We start from the raw sequence: 9825 nt of genomic DNA on the forward strand, positions 1-9825 counted from the left end.
AATGTCCTAATACTGTTTTTTTGGATGGCCACCCTCAGGGTGCATTGGACACGACATGGGGCAAACTATTTAATGGATTTATACGAGCCAGTGGTATCAAACAACCTACCATGTTTACGAATATGCTGTGGCCTACCGTTGGGTACGACAGCCCATTAAATGAGCATGAATTAAAAGGCGTTCCAAAATTAGAGGAATTTAGAACGTTTTTCCTTCGACAACATGGCATTGCCATAAACGGTAAACTAAGTTGTGATAATTTAACAATTGTATTTCTGTGGCGACGAGATTATGTAGCACATCCAAGAAACCCATCTGGAACCGTATCGAGAAAAATAAAGAATGAAGAAGAAGTGGTGGCAGCCGCGAAACAACATTTAAGGGAACACTCGATATTGGATATTCAAATTGATCTATTGGCTATGAGAGATCAGTTGAAGATGGTATCACACACAGATATCCTGATTGGAATGCATGGCGCAGGTCTTTCCCACACCCTATTTTTACCTCGACACGCAGGGCTAATAGAGTTATACCCTACCTACTGGTCAACAGCTAATGTGCATTTTAAGGGTATGGCGCGATGGCGCGGCCTGTACTACCGAAGTTGGCAAAACAGTGACATAACTAAAGAACTGAACGATAAGTACACAGTCGTTAATGTTAACAGTGTCATATCTTTATTAAGTAGCATGGTGCATGAGATATGTACATCTTAGTTGAACACAAGCTTAAGGGTTCTTCTTTTAGTTAATAGAGATATAATATATAAATTTCTAACAAATAAAAGAAGAACCATTTAAATTGTGTTCAACCTAACTCGTATTCGAAAGTTTACAAAAGTTGATATTAAAGCCAAACTTATAGCTTATTGTGCAAAACATTCATGGTCCAAGCACGTATAAAATAGACAACGTATTGTTTATTGTCTACTGCTATGGTTATTCTTTTTTTCATTGTGATGTGACAAAGTTTACCGTCTTCCGATTTGTATCCTTACATGTATACACATTAACAGCTCTTCAATAAGTTGTGGCCTGCGTTGATTTTATAAAAATGAGATAAAACACTAATTTTCCACTTTAATGAATCTGATTTCGGGAGGTTTATACACCGTTATCATGTTTTTGGCATCAGCAAATTTGCTTAAAGGCTCTATTAAGGTGAAGATCCGTAATTATTTACCGATTTTTAAATATTGTTTTCATATTTTATTTATAAAGGTTATCAAAAAACAATATATATATGCTATTGGACATAACAATAAAAATGAGCAATACAACTTGTTTTGAGCTCAAAATAAAGTGTCCTCCAAGTCAATTGTGTTAACAAACAATCAGTTTATTTACATCGCTATTTACTCGGAAAAGAGAAAGTGAAAGTGACTCAGGTCACCAAAAATATAACGATGATTTTTAACGTTTTCCGGTATCACCCACAAAGTAGGTCTCTTCGTAATGGTTAAAACGTTTGTAGTGATCTAATAAGTTACTTTCTGCTGGTTAAAAGTTGTTTAAAATAGAATTAAAATTGAATTTTCTTTCGGCTATCTTAGCATATGTCACCGCTCTGAGGCTACACATCACGTTAGTTGCAAAAATGTAAAACATTTCATCCAATTATGAAACGGGTTTATCTTCCATAATTCTTGACAACGTTGTACCTAAGCTGTTTTAAAAGCAGTTTTTATGCAAGAGTGACTAAAATCCGGTATAATCAGACCAGTTGATATGCATAATAACTGGATTTGTCACCTTTATAGAGCCTTTAATAGCATTAATCGCAATTAGATTGTACTAACAGAAAATAATTGAGCCTCGCTCTTTTATAAGGTTTTTTCGTGCATGTGTGTAAAGTGTCGTTCCAGATTAGCCTGTGCAGTCGGCACAGGTTCATAAGGGACGACACTTTTCGCCTCAACTTGATAATTGCTACGAAGAGACTGTCAACGTTTTATTTTTAGAATCTTTAATCAATACAAATGTGAGCATTAACGAGGAATGATCAATAAATGATGGTACCAGTTATCAGACCAAGATCACTCCGATATTGGGACGTTTAATCGTTAAGCTGTAGAATAAAAAAATGTGTCTGTGTAATATCGATAAATCTGCAAATTATTATCGGGATTTCTCAATATTACAGATCTTTTGCAAAATAAGTAATTGGCTGATCAGAGGAAAATTATTTGCGATCCAATAAACCGCTATTTTTGTTTTTCTAGTTGCACTTCTTCAGAACACATATCATCCGGTAGTAAATTGAAATGTGATTTTTTTAAAGTAAATTACGTCTTGCAAACCTAGATTTGAATTGTGATTCTTTTATTTAATACAAAATAATCACTAAGCCAACTGTGCAGCCTGGTGCAATAATAACATGTTAAATAATTGTATTTGTGTGATTTATGATGTTCAAATTGATCTATTGGATATGAAATATCAATTGAAGATGGTATCACAACAGATATCCTGATTGGAATGCATGGCGCAGGTCTTTCACACACCCTATTTTTACCACGACACGCAGGGCTAATAGAGTTATACCCCACCTACTGGTCAACAGCTGATGTGCATTTTAAGAGTATGGCGTGATGGTGCTGCCTGCATTTCATTGAAAACTTACAGTTTCCTTCAAAATTTAAAATAGCACACGTAGCTCCTATATTTAAAAAGAAAAGCACCTTAGACAAAAAAGCAAATTACAGACCTGTTAGCCTTTTACCTGTCATGTCCAAAGTCTTTGAGAGAGCCATATTCACTCAACTAATGAATCATTTTAATACCATTTTCAATCCTGTTTAAGTACTTTTTGACCGGATTATGGATATTATACATCTTTGCTAAAAATTAGTGAAGACTGGAAAGCATCTATTGATACAAAACATTACGTTGCAGCTATTTTGATGGATCTCTCGAAAGCTTTCGACTGTTAACCGCATGATCTATTAGTTTTGAAATTTAGACACTATGGTCTTGATGAAAAGTCTTTATCTTTTATTGATAGTTATCTATCACAAAGGCAGCAATGGGTCAGGGTTGGTGATATCCATAGTTCTTTCCAAGAGACATTGAATGGAGTTCCTCAGGGTTCTATTCTAGGCCCTGTCCTTTTTAATATTTTTATAAATGATATAATTGGATTTGTAACAGAATCAGACCTTTATACATATGCAGATGACAATACACTCTCTTTTAGTAGTACATCACATGAACATCTGATCAATGTTCTTGAAAATGTTTAGTCTCATTTAATGGCTCCATGAAGTAAAATGTAAGCAAACCCTGAATACTTTCAGGCAATGTCCCTTGGGAAGAAAACTCACAACTTAGAACTTATTTTCCAATTTAATGATGTAAAAATAAAATGTGAAGATGAAGTTGTTCATCTTGGCGTTACCTTAAATTTTAATCGTAGTTTTAACTCTCACATAAGTAAAATCTGTAGAAAGGCATCAAGGGAATTAAATGTAATGAAGCGACTTGGACATAATTTAAATAGGCTTTTTTTCATTGTGATGTGACAAAGTTCACTGTGTTCGATTTGTTTCCTTACATGTATACACATTAACAGCTCTTCGATAAGTTGTGGCCTATGGTGATTTAATAAAAAATGAAATAAAACACTCATTGCACTTTAACAAATCTGACTTTGGCTTGTTTATACACCGTTATCGTGTTCTGGCATACGCAAATTTGCTTAAAAGCATTAATCGCAATTAGATTGTACAGACAGAATAATTGAGTCTCGCTCTGTTAAAATGTTTTAGCGCATGTAGTAAACCCCCTTTTCACATAACACGGCCCATATCTATTTAAAGGCTTAGTTTCAACAGTGATTGCATGGTAAGTTTTCAACGGCGTTAACATTGAGATTAAAGCGAGTCAATGCGATTTGAATGTCAACGTTTTATGTGTACAATCTTTAATCAATAAAAACGTGAGCATGAACGATCAATAAATGACGGTAACAGGTATCAGACCAAGTTCACACCGATACTGACACGTTTAACCGTATAAGCTGTAGAATGAAAAATATGCAAATACTTATCGGGTTTCTCAATATTACAGATCATTTGACAAATCAGTTATTGACTGATCAGAGAAAATTATTTGCGATTGAATAAACCGCTTTCTTTTATTCCTAATGATCAAATGACATATCTGCAGTGAAATAACAGCAGTGAAAATACATTGTTATTTTCACCGGTAAAAATGACAAATTTTCGGAACTACTTTAGATTATATAAACTAATTAAACATATATTTTTTATGATCACAAGTGAATTTAAATCGATATTCCATCGAATCCAACACATTTTCTTTTTATTTTATGCTTTTATTACCGTGTATTTACATTGTAAAAGAGTTTAACTGGAGAATTTCGCTGGAATAATTACGTGATTTTGTGTATTGAAATGTATTGAGGCACGCCACGGGAGAAAGAGTAATTTTTCAGCGAAAGGGAAACATATGTTCATTTTCTTGAAAAAGGGCCATAAATGAAACAGAAAAATTGTTCTTGTCAGCTTTAAATATCATTATTAGTTAAGTATATTAGTTTAAATGGTTCCCACAGATATTTGTTACGAGCTATTAAAAATAAATACTCGTATCCAAAATTTCGTTCAACTAGTTTGTTTATTATATCATATTGTTTAAAGGGGCATTTTCACGTTTGGGTAAATTGACAAAGAAAAAAGTTGTTTTCGATTCGCAAATTTTCGTTTTAGTTATGATATTTGTGAGGAAACTGTAAAACTAAACATTTACCATGCTCTAAAATTGCCATTATATGCATAGTTTGACGATTTAAAACCCGAAAATTATAAAGCGTTGCAACGCGAAACGAATTAATAAATTTGAGAGTTCTGTTGTTGTCGTTATATTTTGTGAAACTACGAGGATTGCTTATATAAGGTTTAAAATACGCCTCGCATTGTATCCGGAAGGATGGCCGAGTGGTCAAAGTCGTAGTCTTTTTACTCTGAGACTCCGGGGATCAGTGGTTCGAGCCCTGCTTGGGGTTACCTTTTTATACGCCCGTTTTTAAAAACGGGACGTATTATAGTTTCACCCTTGGCGGGCGGGCGGGCGGGCGGGCGGCGGGCGGCGTCCACAGCAGTGTCCACTCTCTTATTCAAATAGTTTTCATCCGATCTTCACCAAACTTGGTCAGAAGTTGTGTCTAGACAATATCTTGGTCAACTTCAAATTTGGGTCATGCCGGGTCAAAAACTAGGTCACGGGGTCACTTAGTGCATTTCAAGGATTAAGCATGGTGTCCGCTCTCTAATTGATGTTGTTTTCACCCGATCTTCACCAAATTTGGTCAGAAGTTGTGTCTAGATGATATGTAGGTCAAGTTTATATATGAGTCATGCCGGATCAAAAACTAGTTCACGAGGTTACTTAGTGCATTTCAAGCATTTAGCATAGAGCCTGCTCTCTAATTGAAGTAGTTTTCATCTGATCTTCACCTAATTTGGTCAGAAGTTGTGTCTAGATGATATGTAGGTTAAGTTAGAATATGGGCCACGCCGGGTCAAAAACGAGATCACATAGTGCATATCAAGCATTTAACATGGTGTCCGTTCTCTAATTGAAATAGTGTTCATCTGATCTTCACCAAATTTAGTCAGATGTTACATCTAAATGATATCTAGGTCAATTTCAAATATGGGTCATGTCGGATCAATAACTAGGTCTCGAGGTCACTTAGTGCATTTCAAGCATTGAGCATGGTGTCCAAAACCTTCGAACGGGCGTATCTTGTGACAGTTTGGCACTCTTGTTTATAGTTTATTCCTGATTTTTAATGGAGCTTTTTATATCCAATGTTTACAATTATCAATATAAAGAATTTACTGAAAAAACTTCAAAACATGCCAAAATCCGTGAAAAGGCCCCTTTAAAGCTTATACCCCAATACACCGACTCCGTGCGAAGTACGTTCTGAAAAATGTGACTAAACGGGCTCGAACTGTGTGAGAACGGAGTGATCGTAGTAACAACGTGTTACGAACTGTCTTCGAACTTTGTGGACGCCCTGGAACGGGGTTGAACGGGCGAGGTGTTTCAGAACTTTGAGCCTACTCAAAATTTTCTTCCGATCATCCCGTTTTACAATTAAACGTAGTAACAACGTACTGGAAACGGAATGGACGTACTAAGAACGGATAGGTCGTATTAAGGTCGAGTTAGGAACGTGCCAGAACGTAGTGCGATCGGACCGAAATTACCTTACACCCCCCCCCCCCGTTCACACATAGCTGCGACTTTACGACGATTATCCCGATCAAGCCACGATCTGAAAAAAAAGGATCGAGGCCGATCGGAGTCTAAATCGAACAATTTGGCAAATTATGGTCTTCATTTCGACCGTTCTACGATGCCCCTACGTCAATCGCTTACTGCCTTTACTGCCGCCACATTCAATATCATACAACGACGCTACGCAGAGCTTTTGCTGCGCTTTTACTACGATCATGAAGATCTCTCTACGATTCTTCCGCGCTGCCTGTATGATTACGGCACTTCTACTACGCTCTTTTTACGACATTACAACGATTCTTGTTGGCCACGATCCCGCTACGCTTGTTTTGAGCATGTTCAAAATATCAAAATAAGCGTGGCGAGATCGTAGAGCTCTCCGATCATGAAGACTCTACCGCGATCATACTGCGCTTATGAAGACTCCACTACGTTTCTCGTGCGATTTGTCACGATCGGCCACGTTTTCGGTCACACTTTGATCGTAGTAAAAGCGGCGTCTATGTGTAAACGGGGGGTGAGGAAAGAGCATTCAAATACTTAATTTCCATAAAAGCATTCAATTAAATCCACCTTATAAGCCGACTCTGAGTAAAGAGCATTCACATACTTAATTTCCATTAAAGCATTCAATTAATTCATTTTAATTCATTCAGTTATGTATATTGCATATTGTTCGCATGCACAAAACCGCAAACAGTTCACTTGATGACATGTACAATTAATTAATTGAGCAACATCGTGTTTTAACTGAAGAACAATAGCTTGCCCATTCTCTACAGATAATAAGGATCTGAATCCTATTTTATGATTAAATACTAATAAGGTCATTCAGTAGATTTCATTTTTTGGAAAAACATATTCATCGGTAGTTTTAGTGGAGTCAGCTTATCCAATCAAAAAAGAATAACCAATAAGTGTGAATATGAGATGCGTCATTAATAAATGCTAAATTCATTAACAACAACAATGTAGCATAAAACGAAGTCATACACACGCGAACTTATGTTTAATATTTGATAAGATAACTTCGTTTCATGTATCATTTTATTGCTGTTTTATTTGCCCTTCAGATATGGTTTATTTATTTCTACAAGAACACCAATAGTAATAATAATGCAAATATCGCCACAGTTTGTTTAACTTTTACATTCCATAAACTTCTGTGGATATAAAAGAAATCAAGATTGTTTTTCAATAAATTTCAAAGTAAATAATTCGAATGAAAATGTCAAATGAATGTATATTCTATACGTGGATAACTACCGTTGCAACAAGACAATATACTCAACATTACATATGCCTTTTTTATCTTATTCTTAACAAACAAATCACGATTCCGGTTCCGGTGGTGGACATATTGGTTGTGTTTATATCGACTCTCGGAAATTTGCTATATTTCACAAATGATGTGATTATTCACCAATATTTGTTGGGTGTGAAATGATTCAGTGTGCTATATAGAATAGTCTAATGATCTCAAATAAATTAAAAAAGTGGATATAATGATGAAAATCAGCTGTGAACATCGTGAGTAAACAGTCTTTGTTTTGAACTTTGAACTATTTATAGTAATATTCTATATATAGAAGCAACACCTGATATCTTGTCAGCAATTAACATCGTGCAAACGTGTACATACATAGCTGTCACGCCCAATATTTACCTATTCTATACTGTTCAAATTAGAAAGTGCCCATAATATAATGAGTTTTACTGCGTCGACCCCTATTACTTCTGCTAAAACAAAGAGGACTATTTCCGTGTTGTCAAATCCAGAAGACCAAGGAGAGCAAAAGAAAAATCGAATCAAAAGCGTTTCAAGCTGTAATTTCAATTACACATTTGAAAATAGAGCCGAAACTGACAATTTTGGTAATGTTGCACTTGACGACAACACCATGAGGGCAATCAAACAGACCGTCCAAGATGCCATCAACAACGCTATTTCGTCTCAAATGAAATCTATGATCGAAACAATAATCACCGGGGTAGTTGATGGTCTATCAAAACGTATTGAATGCTTGGAGAATGAAAACATGCAACTGAAAAACGAGAATCGCATTATAAATGACACGTTGGATGCCAGCGAGCAGTACAATAGGCGCAATAGCCTGCGCATCTGCGGCATTCCGGAGAGTGATAAAGCAAATGAAAGTACTGACACTATTGTCATGAACCTGTGCAAATCTTTGGGGGCGGATGTACCCATAGGCGAAATCGACCGCTCACACAGAACAGGAAAACCAGGTGGGGGACGACCGCGTCCCATCATTGCTAAATTCATCAGCTATCGGGCAAGGCAAAAGTTGTATTCCTTACGAAGGAACCTCAAGACACACGCAGAGTACTCCCGAGTCTTCATATATGAGGACCTAACTCAGCGTCGTGCACAATTGTTATATGTCGCGTGTGGGCTTGTAAAATCAAAAATAATTGAAGGTGCCTGGTCTGCTGACGGAACAATTCTAATACGGGTGATCGAAAACGGTGAGCCGAAGATCAAACGTATTGCGTGCGAAATCGATTTGGACAATTACAAGTAAATGCAACTGAACTGTTCTTTTTAGTGCAGTATATAACTGAAAAATACTATTATTATCTATAAGCACACAAGTAACGGGATAAACGCTATTTTTTAACTATTCATCTTTGTATTGTTCTCTCCAAGCCCCGATTTAATCTATAAGTCCCGCTATTATGCACTGCACCACGACAGTGCTTTCTTAGTGCCTTCATCTGTACTTTATATTTAATTCCTCGTAAATACCAAAACAAACTCTATTGTTGTAATTGATTTCTATAAAATAGCTGTACTCATACTCAATAAATTATATATAATTAAAATAATTCGAAAATACCTTCTACTGTACTTTTCACGAGTATACTATTTACAGTTTGACATTCACTCGAATTCGTAAACGTACAACAAATACTCCACCTAGTAGAGCCTTAGGGAACTTGAAAAACATTAATATGTGTGTATGATACTGTTAACATAAATTGTTTTTATTGTACTTTTCATATGGGCATCCTTACATTCAAACATTATTTTGCTTTGCATGTAAAACTAACGTTAAACACAATCCAATAGTAATACATATAAGTAGTAAAAGAACTTATGCTATGTTTTGCAATAAACAGTTTAGTTAGTAACACCGTACTTTCCCATCAATAAGCGTATGCGTACTACTTATTATATTTTCCAACGTCACTTGGCGATTGTTGTTTTTAATATGAAATAGTATTTATATGATATTGTAAAATTGTACAATGTATGATTATGTAATTTGCAAGTGAGTTATTGTAAATATGAATTAGAATTTATCTGATATTGTCATGTTCTACAATGTATAATTTTGTAATTTGAAAGTTATGGAAAAAGTAGTGGATGCAATATCTAATTTTGAGTAAAATAGTACATGTCTAAAGCTAGAATCATGTCCTATTCTATTTAGTTTATATAGACTAATCATTTCATTTTTTTTCTACGGTGTAATATCATACCAAAACTACTCAATCTGGTTTTAACACGCGTGATGGCTTTAGGCTT

The sequence above is a fragment of the Dreissena polymorpha genome, chromosome 3 (assembly GCF_020536995.1).
Source record: "Dreissena polymorpha isolate Duluth1 chromosome 3, UMN_Dpol_1.0, whole genome shotgun sequence".
NCBI lineage: Eukaryota > Metazoa > Mollusca > Bivalvia > Myida > Dreissenidae > Dreissena > Dreissena polymorpha.